General features: G+C 36.7%; 1 long non-coding RNA gene across 1 annotated transcript; it reads right to left on the minus strand.

The window, feature by feature from the left end:
* Nucleotides 1-1652: 1652 nt before the first annotated feature.
* LOC120435460 lies at nucleotides 1653-4448 on the minus strand. The gene is made up of 3 exons (XR_005609748.1): nucleotides 4416-4448; nucleotides 3228-3254; nucleotides 1653-1991 (listed from the first exon to the last, which is right to left on the minus strand). It is a non-coding gene; the product is annotated as an uncharacterized LOC120435460 (long non-coding RNA).
* Nucleotides 4449-12734: the final 8286 nt, after the last annotated feature.

The following is a 12734-nucleotide window of genomic DNA, read 5'->3' on the forward strand; positions in this document are numbered from 1 at the left end:
GAGCAAACTGAGACATGTCCACTTGATACTTGTGTGTGCGGCTGGTGACCACTGAGGGAAGCTCATCGCAGGCTAGAAACACGCTGTTCACAAACCTCTTTCTGGCATCTGAATGCATGGCATGGCCTTTGTCCAACACACGGTTAAGATCTGCTCTCGTAATGAATTCATCCTCGTGTAAGAATGACAGGAAAACCAAACTGTTCGCCATGCATTGCTGATTCCGGTACTTTCCATACTTAGCAGAGGCCTGGCTTCGGGACGCACAGATGCTACTCACTCGTGGACGACTTTCACTGTTTGTAACCTGTACATGAGACGGTCCTGGAGCTTCTCATCATACTGCGTTTGCACAGTTACCTGGGTTTCAGTCTGGATTACCTGCTGTACTTTAGCATCTGGCACACATGCTGAGCGAACACCTCTCTTTACCACATCTGCATAAGACACTGCGGCTGTCTGAGCACTGCTCTGCACTTCTGGACTGGGAATAGTTGTAACGGACACCTTTACCTGCTCACCGGTCTGAGAAACATTTACCTGTTCTCGCTGCTTTTGCCATCTAAGCTTCTGGGACTGTGACCTTTGACCTTTTCTTGGCATTTTGTTGAAGTACAAACTGGAACTTATATGTATACACAAATGTAAACAAAAGTCAACTTGTAAACACTGAAAAACTAATGACTTTAATGACTATTAAAATCAGAGATTTATCAGAATTAATATAAAAGCTGACTTAAATACAAACTCAATATAAAAGTTATTTAAAGTTCTTTGAAAACACTTTGGTCTGTTTTATTGTAACTTTTTTCAAAACTGTATATTATTACTTCTATTTTTCTTTAACCAGACTGGATAACAAATAGGTCTATACTTCTGTAATGTAATATGCAGAATAAATCTCAACAATCAATCAACAGGCTATAATAAAACTCTTAACTTTTAAGTAGACTGTGTAAATCTTTCAGATATTTAAAATTTAAAGCAAATATGAGCTGTGATGGTGTGGTGATCAGATGACAGGCGATGGGGATTCTTCAGCTGGATGTTCTGCAGCAGTCAGGAAACAGGAAGTCTGGGTCCTCAGGGCAGCCTCTAGATGACAACTGTAACTGAACACTTACACTGAGTGACAAAAAGGGTTTGTCCTTAAATAATACTAGTATAAACTTGTAGTCAAATGTTATAACCAATGAAACAGACTTGAAAAATGTATTTGAATCAAATTTAATATTTATGTGAATATAACAGTCTGAATTACAAAATAACCAGATTATCTTACTACAAATATATCTCAAAAAAGTGTGTATATAAGTTTATATAATTTATCAAATTGCACTTGTAAGCCAAACTATCAGTGTTTATTTCAAAGTGTAATGCCAAGTTAAAACTACAAATGTAGGGCTGTATAAGTAGTTTCTACTATAAGTTCTACTGTACTGCAATTCTACTACTGTATATTCAACTTTCTAATTGTTATTTTCCAGCAAAATGAATGGAGAGAGAGTTTAATGACAGGAAAGGAGGAGCAGTGAGAGCAGAGATCTCTCAGAATTCTGAATACAGATTGACAAAGTTCTGGTAACTTCAATTGCCAAAACTTGGATTTTTCAAAACTTGGATTTTTCAAAACTTGGATTTTCAAAAACTTGGATTTTTCAAAACTGGGATTTCTGAAAACTGGGATTTCTGAAGACTGGGATTTCTGAAGACTGGGATTTCTGAAAACTGGGATTTCTGAAAACTGGGATTTCTGAAAACGAGATAGAGTGCTTGGGATAGATTGATACAAGATAGAATGGCTGTCAAATTAGATAGAGCAGTTGGGATAGATTGATACAAGATAGAATGGCTGTCAAATTAGATAGAGCAGTTGGGATAGATTGATACAAGATAGAATGGCTGTCAAATTAGATAGAGTTGGGAGAGTGATAGGATAGACAGAATTGCTTGATAATGATAGAGGGAGAGGGTTTTCTGCAGCAGGTCACCTGTAAGACACAAAAGGACTGGAATTAGTCATGTTTCCAATATGCTTGGATTTACCATATTCTTCAGAGTATATGGCACACCTAAAATCCTGTCATTTTCTCAAAAATATACAATGTGCCTAGTGTATTGATTCTGGTTATGCTTACTGACCTCAAACTGGATTTCTGTGGTACACAGCGATCCAAATTCTGTCAAATATTTTAGTAAGACTTTGGTAAGCTACAAAGCTGTGCCGCTTGATGTATTGTCGGAGCATGGCTACCATAGTCAGCACCCTCGTAGAGTAATTCGTACTGTGCTTCAACATAATATGGTGTGTGTGTGTGTGTGTGTATAAGGGCCTGGCACCTGTTGAGAGCCATGCTTATGAAGCAGAGTTCAAACTGATCAATCCACATTCATCAATACAAAATCCTGAAAAGTGAGTGAATTGTTCTGTATTTTATGTCTTACAACTGAACAATGTTGAGAGTTATTGTAAATGAGTTGAATAAAGTTTGACTTATCTGTTTTGTTTGACTTAATGTGCCTTATAATTTAGTGCGCCTTACAGTCCGAAAAATACAGAACATGTATATCATTACACACTGAAGAGTTGTACAGTACATTATTAGATTCAACTGAATGAAAATGTTTAACATAATGATGGAACATTTCTAAGGACATTTTTTCATTCTATTAACACAATAAAAACAAACAGAGTCTGTAAACCAAGATGTGGTGCTATAGTAACTTACTGTAAACATAATATGGTCAAGCTAAACCCACACAATGAAGTTAGAGCAGACAGTTTCAGACCACCTGCTTTAAACACTTCACATGCACTCAACTCAAACTTATGACACATCACATGTTCCTAAATGCCCAAAGGTCTCAAATTCCCATTTCTGTGTGTACTTACCTGGTACAACAGTATATCATAATGTCTGGGGAGCCGTTAACATAAAAGTAAAAAATAATTTACTCAGTATGACTTTTGGCAAAATGCAAAATTATATGGGGCATGTTTAATACACACTCCCCTCAATCTACAATAAATCAGCATGGCCGACATTAGGGCCTAATTAAAAATGTAGTATGATGATGAGAGAGAATCTGTAAGTCTGGAAATGTTTACATAGACTTTTCTAGGATTTGATGATTGCCAAGAGCTGTGCTGACTCACAGCACTAAACTGAATCTCCTATAATGAGAAACATTTCCCAGCACTGCACCTCAGACAAACCTTTACTTACCAGACTTGAGACGATCAGATCAGCAGTCTAGAGAAAGGAAACAATACATCAGATCACTGTTTGATGATTCAGACTGTTGAGCCTCTTCACACACAATCCAATTTACTAAGACATAAATTAAGGCTTTATGAGCTTACTGTAGTGTAAAGAGGAGATAAATGAACTGCAGCGTCTCAAATGGCATGTGTAATAAAAGCATTCATTACTACAGAAATGCAAAGAATATCCACCAATATTTGTTGGCACAAGTGCAGGATATACCAAATATTTCCTACACAGAAGCTTTGTGGCTTCAACATTTTCTACCACAAGTCAGTGCTAATAAAGTGTGAAAACCAAAACTTGTAAGATACAAAGTAATTATATAAATCAGAAGCAACAGAAAACCTCATGTCTGACATGAATATGTAAATCTTAAAATACATGTAAATATTAACATGTTACAATAGCAGAGGTGCACCATGTTTTGTAATTAAAATTAAATGTCTTAAAATATTACACTACAAAGTCCTTTCATTGTACCCGTTGCTAGGAATATTTATGAATTTTGCAGTGTACCTTTCTGGCAACCTTTCTAATTAATTTTAAAACACATTATATTCACTAAATAAGTAATAAACCAATTGGACACACTGGCTGTAATGTACCTAACAATGTCCACTCACACCTCTGGTTCTCTTCGTTTTTATTATTGCTTAACTGTTAAAGCTATTACTTATACCGAGTGAGGCAAAATACTTCTACAGTGTTCTGACTTTAATGTAATACATCAGCAGAATTTGAGAGACAATATAAATCAATACCTGTGCAGCTCTTAAGTGTTTGAGCAACCACTTATACTGACTCTCCTAAAACACTTTAATTGTTTTGTCTGCTACTTAAATCCACAAACATAAGGAGAAAATGAACCACCGTATAAAGACATCTGACATTTAACTATGTTTGGATTTGATAAGCCATAAGAAATTTAAATCATACATAAATGGGCTATTAAACTTCAGGGACATTTTCAGGGACAGTCAGAGGCCCTGTGTGGGGGCTTTGCTGCTACAGGTCACAAATCCTGTGTTTTTGCCAATCAGTAAATGGAAACATATCACAAAAAGTCAAACTACTGTATGCAAGTCGTCAAACGTGCTACGCAATGCCAGGTTCATACTGCTTCAGTTACAATCACTGTTTACTTACCAGCAAAGGCAAAACCAAAGATCTCTTTCACTCTGTGTAACAAAAGACAAAGCACAAAAATACAAATTGTGACATCACAATTTAAAAGCATGAACAATCATAAATGAAAGCTTGGGTGATATATTTGTAGGCTTCAACATTTGAGTTGGTCTGCATTCAAATTCTTCCCCAAAATATTATCACCTGCACACAGTGTCATTTAGTTTTATTTAATATGCTGTTGTTTTAAATATCTACATATCATATTAATATTAATGGTGCACTGCTGCATTTTATTTATTTGAAGGTGGCCTTTTTTATATGTTATCAATTTTTCACAAAGTGAGAAGTTAAACAGAGCTGCAGGTGTAGGTAGGTTTTACTTAAAAACCAACCAACCTGCACAAACAAGTGTTTGTTAAATACTTCTTAAAATTTAACTAAAAAACTAAAATTGATTAATTAAAAAAAACTTCTTGTTAAGAAATTTTATTATTCTTATATTATGTGTTTTATCCTCATTCTCTCTCTTCCTTCTGTTAATTAACCCACAACACAGACACACCCGCACAGGCACGTGACTCTTTTTCTCCCGGCCTTCAGTCAGAGGCCGTAAAATGGCTCCTTTGAAGTCGACCCTGCTGCTTCAGCAGCTAATCAGTGGTTCTAAAATGGCGGCTCATTACCTTATAACCTAAAGAATGAGGCCGTTTTAACTGACTGATTTGTGAAGAGGAGAACTAACTTCAGATTCCCTAAGAGACTCAGAAACACTAACACACCGAATGAACCAAATACAACACAATAACTGTATTAAACAATTAAATGAACCATATGAATTTCACACTAGGCCTACAGGAGCTAGGCTAGGCGTTAGCGCTTAGGTTGTTAGGGCTAGCATACCAAACACTCCTTTTAAATACTAAAATTACAACGTTTCACTCAAAAAGCAGCCATTGTGTTACTTTAACATGACTTATACGTCGACTGGCTTTATAAGTCACTAACAACAACTCGGTAAATCACTCAAACAGCTTATACACATTTATTTCAGAGAAGAGAGCCAGAGAAGCAGCGCTTACCGGCAGCGATCAGGCAGAGAGTGGGCGGAGATTCAGTAGTCAGCCGTAGACGTAAAAAAAGAGGCATTCACGGGTAGTGGGAAACTTTGCCATTACACAAAATTGGCATTGAAAACGTGAAAATATATGTACATTTAAATATTAATATGCTAGATTTTATTGCAACAAAAACAACTAGCAGAAATTTAATTCTATAAGTTTAATAAATGTTTCAAACAGGATTCTTTGAATTTGAAATAATGGTTAAAAGACATAAATAAACAGAAGGTCATTATGTTAAAATGTACTGTATTATGATAGATTTATTTAACTGACTGCAGAAATAAGAACAGTTTTCTTCTGAAAACCAACACCAAGGAGCTGGTGTTGGTGATTGCCTAATCATCCTCACAGGACAGTAGGAGCTGCAGAGGCTCACCTCACTGCACTGCAGGAATCAGAGGTTCAGGAGGTCCTTTAACCCCACTGCCATGAGACTTTTTAACAGTGACTCCTGACATGTTCATTGCACATTTGTTTCTTTTATTCTAATACATATTGGTTGTAATCATATGAATTCTGACCTAAATGGACTTGCAACCACTTGTTCACCCCTGCTACAGTGAGGTAAAGCTGTGGCTGTCTCCAACAAGACTCTTCAGTGAAGGTTTTAAAGACAACCATCTAAACTATAGCCTTAACAGCTACACTTTGTGTTACAGAGTTACACATGTTAATGTAAAAATCATATTTGTAAGAAAAATCAGTTTCATAGAGTGTAAACCTGTTAATACACAAAGACTTGTTCTCAACTATCAGTAATTAGTGCAGGGGTGGCTTTTACACACACACACACACACACACACACACACACACACACACACACACACAGTAACAGAGAGAGAGAGATACACGTTTCAGCCAGCACATAAGAAAACACAGCACAAAAATTAGGTAAAAGTGAAAATGACTGAAGTCATAGGAAGTGTCTCCTCTTGAACACAATGAGCTGATGATGGAGTTCACCAGACCTATAACATGGTGCTGGTCACTCTGCATAGATAATAATAGATTGAAAAGCGCTATATAAATCCAAAGCACCCAAAGCGCTTTACAATGCCACTATTCATTCACTCTCACATTCACACATTGGTGGAGGCAAGCTACAGTTGTAGCCACAGCTGCCCTGGGGATAAGATAACACAAATCCTATGATTTAGCAAAAATACTATATTTAGGAGAAGTGCTAAATGTGGCACCTCAGCTTCTTCATCTATTTTCATCTTTATATTTTCAGCTGTATCTATGACAGGCAAACGGCCTGGATCTGCTGCTCAATTTGAATCCACCAATCAGAGAGTCTGTTTACTTTTTCCCACCAGCAAACATGCTCTCCACACACACACACACACACACACACACACACACACACACACAGGCACACACGCAGCACAAAGAGAGACCGGCTTTTTGCAGTTTATTTCTCATAGTGACGATTCCCCTCAAACAAATGGCCATAATTTCCTAACCATGAGGGCTAGAACTGTCATTCTTACACCGTTTTGTTCAAAAGAGATGGGGGAATCTTCAACTGTTGACAATTTATCATTAAAATGTGAATTACCGAAGATATTTGACTTGTAATGCACCATAACTGAGTAGAGGTGAGGCATGAACTACTTTGACTTGCCCTCAGCTGGCTGGGAAGCCACGGAAGCCTCAATATACAAATTTGTATGTCTCAGCCCTCAGATATGATTGGTTGGTTGGGAAGCCGTGCATGCCCTGATATGTAAATTTGAAAATTACAGTCCTCACAGAGGATTGACTTGCTGGAGACCTGGCAGAAATATTTAGAAACACAATGATTACCCAGAAATACTGCATTTAGTAGAAATACTATGTTTTAGCACAAATACTATAATTAAGCAGAAATATTATATTAAGTACAAATCCTATAAAATAGCAGAAATAGTATGATTTAGCACAAATGCTGTATTTAGCACAAATCTTATAAAATAGCAGAAATAGTATGATTTAGCAGAAATGCTGTATTTAGCACAAATACTGAAAAGCAGCACAAATGCTATGACTTAGCACAATAGTAATAACTTAAATAGAAAAATTGGAAAAGCAAAATGGACAGCTGCAAAAAGTCCCACAAGCACAGAGAGACACACACAGGATCAAATTCAGTCAACCAGTCTAAATATATTGAATTTAAATCATACAATAAGATGCTCCCATAAAACTCTCTCTCTCGCCTCTCTCTCTCTCTCTCTCTCTCACACACACACACACACACACACACACACACACACACACACAGAGAGGAGAGAGGACAACTCTAGGTCATTCAAGCAGCCTGGGAGCTGCTAAATTTGAATCCACCAATCAGAGAGGCTGTGTACTTTTTCCGCCAAAACTGGTGCACTAAGTTCAGGCCTTTACACATGCAGCACAGAGAGAGACAGGATTTTTGCAGTCTATTTCTCATAGTGAGAATTCCCCTCAAACAAACAGCCATAAATTTCTAACCATAGGGGCTAAAACAGTCATTCTTAGACCATTTTATTCAGAAGACATAGGGGAATCTTGAAATGCTGACCATTTAAAATAAAAATATGAAATATTAGAGATATATGACATAGATGATTGGTGGGCTTAGAAGCCATGAATGTCCCAATATGCAAATTTAAATGTGCCAGGACTCAGATATGATTGGCTGGCTGGGAAGCCATGAAGGTCCCAATATGCAAATTTGAATGTGCCAGGACTCAGATATGATTGGCTGGCTGGGAAGCCGTGCATGACTTGATATGTCAATTTGAAAATTACAGTCCTCACAGAGGATTGGCTTCCTGAGGAGCTGGCAGGAATACATAGAAATACTATGATTACCCAGAAATACTGCGTTTAGTAGAAATACTATGTTTTAGCACAAATACTATAATTAAGCAGAAATATTATATTAAGTACAAATCCTATAAAATAGCAGAAATAGTATGATTTAGCACAAATGCTGTATTTAGCACAAATCTTATAAAATAGCAGAAATAGTATGATTTAGCAGAAATGCTGTATTTAGCACAAATACTGAAAAGCAGCACAAATGCTATGACTTAGCACAATAGTAATAACTTAAATAGAAAAATTGGAAAAGCAAAATGGACAGCTGCAAAAGTCCCACAAGCACAGAGAGACACACACAGGATCAAATTCAGTCAACCAGTCTAAATATATTGAATTTAAATCATACAATAAGATGCTCCCATAAAAACTCTCTCTCCTCCTCTCTCTCTCTCTCTCTCTCACACACACACACACACACACACACACACACACACACACACAGGAGAGAAAATCAAGTTTCTAGCTCAGTCAAGCAGCCTGGGAGCTGCTAAATTTGAATCCACCAATCAGAGAGGCTGTGTACTTTTTCCCGCCAAAACAGGTGCAGCCGTTTTTACACACACAGAGCACAGAGACAGGATTTCTGCAGTGAATTTCTCATAGTGAGGATTCCTCTCAAACAAATGGCCATAATTTCCTAACCGTAGGGGCTAGAACAGTCATTCTTACACCATTTTGTTCAGAAGAGATGGGGAATCTTAAAATGTTGACAATTTATCATTAAAATATGAATTATTGACGATATTTGACTTCTAATGCACCATAACTGAGTAGAGGCAAGCAAAATCTGCCTTGACTAGTCCTCAAACAACGCTTTCTAACTCTAAATCTATTTGGAGTATCGATATCATTCTTTCACCGTAAGAGACAGCAGGCTTTGGTGAACAGTCATGGAAATTTTCAGGTCTCTGTGGAAATCTATCAAAAGATATGACGAGAGAAAAACGTGTCTCATTTCCAGAGTTTGAAATCTGAAGAAATCTGAGCGAGGGACGAATTTCCTACCCTCAAACAAACCCAATTCATGGCCAAATGGTAATAGATGAGAAAACAATTCTTGAATTGTGAGCATCAGGAGTGTCTGAAGATATATTGGCACAAGCCTCATGTCTTAACTTCGCTTCGTTGGGGAGATATGACGATTCGAAAATGCCTCTCATTACAGAAATCAAGCGGTGATTTTAAACGAACTCTCCATTGACTTTCTATGGGGATTTTGAGACTTTGTGTTGGTCTGAGGAGATTTGCCAAAATTCTATAAATCCCACAACAATGATAGTGACATTTTCTGAAAGCCAGCAAAAATACCTACGTTTTGATGTATAATTTGTGTGGGTTGAGTGGAAATTGAGCGAGTAGCAAGAAGTTGTTCGGACATGCAGAGAAAATTGCCAAAGGTACAGTGGCTCACTTAGAACCAACTGCATAGCAACCATAACAACGCATGTATTTTGTGAAAATCACAAAGATGAAACTCAAAACTTGAAGAGGGATAAGATGAAAACGGTAACAGATATGAAAAAGCTGAATCATCTATGCATAGCCCAATAATTTGAGAACATTTTAAAGTTTGAATGGTTGTTCTACGTGAAAGTAGTAAAAAGTAGTTAAGTTTCAAAAACAAGCAAAATTTAGCAGAATTATGGAAGTTTCCCATTCATTTCAATGGGACAAATTAAAGGAAAAAAACGTAATATTTTAAAAAGTATAAGAGCAGAAAATACCAAAAGTCATTGCCGGAAAGAGCAAAAATAGCAGAATAGTTTAAAATTTGAACGGTGAAAATAGCACAAAAATTGTGGAAGTAGTTCTACGGCTAAAAAACGTCGGAAGCAACTTGAAGAATAATAATAACTAGAAAATTTGCATTTCCTGCGAAAATGCAGTGTGGATGCTTTAAAGCTGAAGCTTTCTGCTGAAACTAGCTGAAAAGCTGAAAAGTTGCAGAAATTGTAAAAACTTTGCAGAAGCAAAGGAACTTTGCTAAAATGTAGTAACTTAGCAGAACTGCAATATCTTAGAGGAAACATAATACTTGGCAGAAATACAATAGCATAGCAGAACTTAGCAGAAATATTGTAACTTACCAGAAACACGATAACTTCTCAAAAATACAAGAATTTCGGAGAAATAGTATAAGATAACAGAAAGAATATATTTAGCCAAACATTCTTAAACATTACAGAAATACTATGATTTAGAAAAACAGTACAACATAGCAGAAATGCTGTGATTTACCAGAGACACTGTAATATACTATGAATATTGTAATTTTATATAAATACTATGTTTTAGCAAAAATACTCCAGTTTAGCACAAATATTATAATATAGCAGAAACACTATTCTATAGCAGAAATGCTATATTTAGAAAGAAAATATAATATAGTAGAAATACTATGATTTAGCTGAAATCCTACAATATAGCTTAATAACAATGATTTAGAACAGATAATATGATTGAGCAGAATAGTAATAACTTAAGTGAAAATATTGGAAAGGTAAAATGATAAGCTGAATAAAAAGAAACATGGTTAAGTTCGCTCAAAACTAATTTTTGTTCACCTGTGAAAAAATAAAATAAAAATTCATTTAGAAAAAAAATAAATAAGAAAAGCCAACAGATACACAAAATCAAATATGGATACACAAATCACCAAATACACAGAAAATCAAATATGGATACACAAATGTACAGTGAGAGACACACACAAACAGGGTCTATGCCAGTCAACCAGTCTGAATATATTATATTTTTATCCACCAATGAGATGCTGCCCTAAAAAGGTCTTTGTGTGTGTCTTTTCTTTCTCTCTCTCTCTCTCTCTCTCTCTCTCACACACACACACACACACACACACACACACACACACACAGCAGCAGCAGCAGCAGCAGCAAGTGAACAGGGGCTGTTAACAGCATGTTTCTAGGTCAGTCAAACAGCTGTGAGCTTCTCAATTTGAATCCACCAATCAGAGAGGTTGTGTGCTTTTTCCCACCAAAACTGGTGCACCAAGTGCAGGCTTTTACACATGCAGCACAGAGAGAGACAGGATTTTTGCAGTCTATTTCTCATAGTCAGGACTCCCCTCAAACAAACAGCCATAAATACCTAACCATAGGGGCTAAAACAGTCATTCTGAGACCGTTTTGTTCAGAAGACATGGGGAATCTTGAAATGTTGACCATTTAAAATAAAAATATGAAATATTAGAGATATATGACATAGATGATTGGTGGGCTAAGAAGCAATGAAGGTCCCAATATGCAAATTTAAATGTGCCAGGACCCAGATATGATTGGCTGGCTGGGAAGCCATGAAGGTCCCAATATGCAAATTTGAATGTGCCAGGACTCAGATATGATTGGCTGGCTGGGAAGCCGTCCCAGGTCCTGATAGGTAAATTTGAATATTACACTCCTTACAGAGGACTGACTCCCTGGGGACCTGGCAGAAATATATAGAAATACAATGATTACCCAGAAATACTGCATTTAGTAGAAATACTATGTTTTAGCACAAATACTATAAAATGGCAGAAATACTATAATTAAGCAGAAATATTATATTAAGTACAAATCCTATAAAATAGCAGAAATAGTATGATTTAGCAGAAATGCTGTATTTAGCACAAATATTGAAAAGCAGCACAAATGCTATGACTTAGCACAATAGTAATAACTTAAATAGAAAAATTGGAAAAGCAGAATGGACAGCTGAAAAAAGTCCCACAAGCACAGAGAGACACACACAGGATCAAATTCAGTCAACCAGTCTAAATATATTGAATTTAAATCATACAATAAGATGCTCCCATACAAACTCTCTCTCGCCTCTCTCTCTCTCTGTCTCACACACACACACACACACACACACACACACACACACAGGAGAGAAAATCAAGTTTCTAGGTCAGTCAAGCAGCCTGGGAGCTGCTAAATTTGAATCCACCAATCAGAGAGGCTGTGTACTTTTTCCGCCAAAACTGGTGCACTAAGTGCAGGCCTTTACACATGCAGCACAGAGAGAGACAGGATTTTGCAGTCTATTTCTCATAGTGAGAATTCCCCTCAAACAAACAGCCATAAATTTCTAACCGTAGGGGCTAAAACAGTCATTCTTAGACCATTTTATTCAGAAGACATAGGGAATCTTGAAATGCTGACCATTTAAAATAAAAATATGAAATATTAGAGATATATGACATAGATGATTGGTGGGCTTAGAAGCCATGAAGGTCCCAATATGCAAATTTAAATGTGCCAGGACTCAGATATGATTGGCTGGCTGGGAAGCCATGAAGGCAACAATATGCAAATTTAAATGTGCCAGGACTCAGATATGATTGGCTGGCTGGGAAGCCATG

Source organism: Oreochromis aureus, linkage group 3, assembly GCF_013358895.1.
Source record: "Oreochromis aureus strain Israel breed Guangdong linkage group 3, ZZ_aureus, whole genome shotgun sequence".
Classification (NCBI taxonomy): domain Eukaryota; kingdom Metazoa; phylum Chordata; class Actinopteri; order Cichliformes; family Cichlidae; genus Oreochromis; species Oreochromis aureus.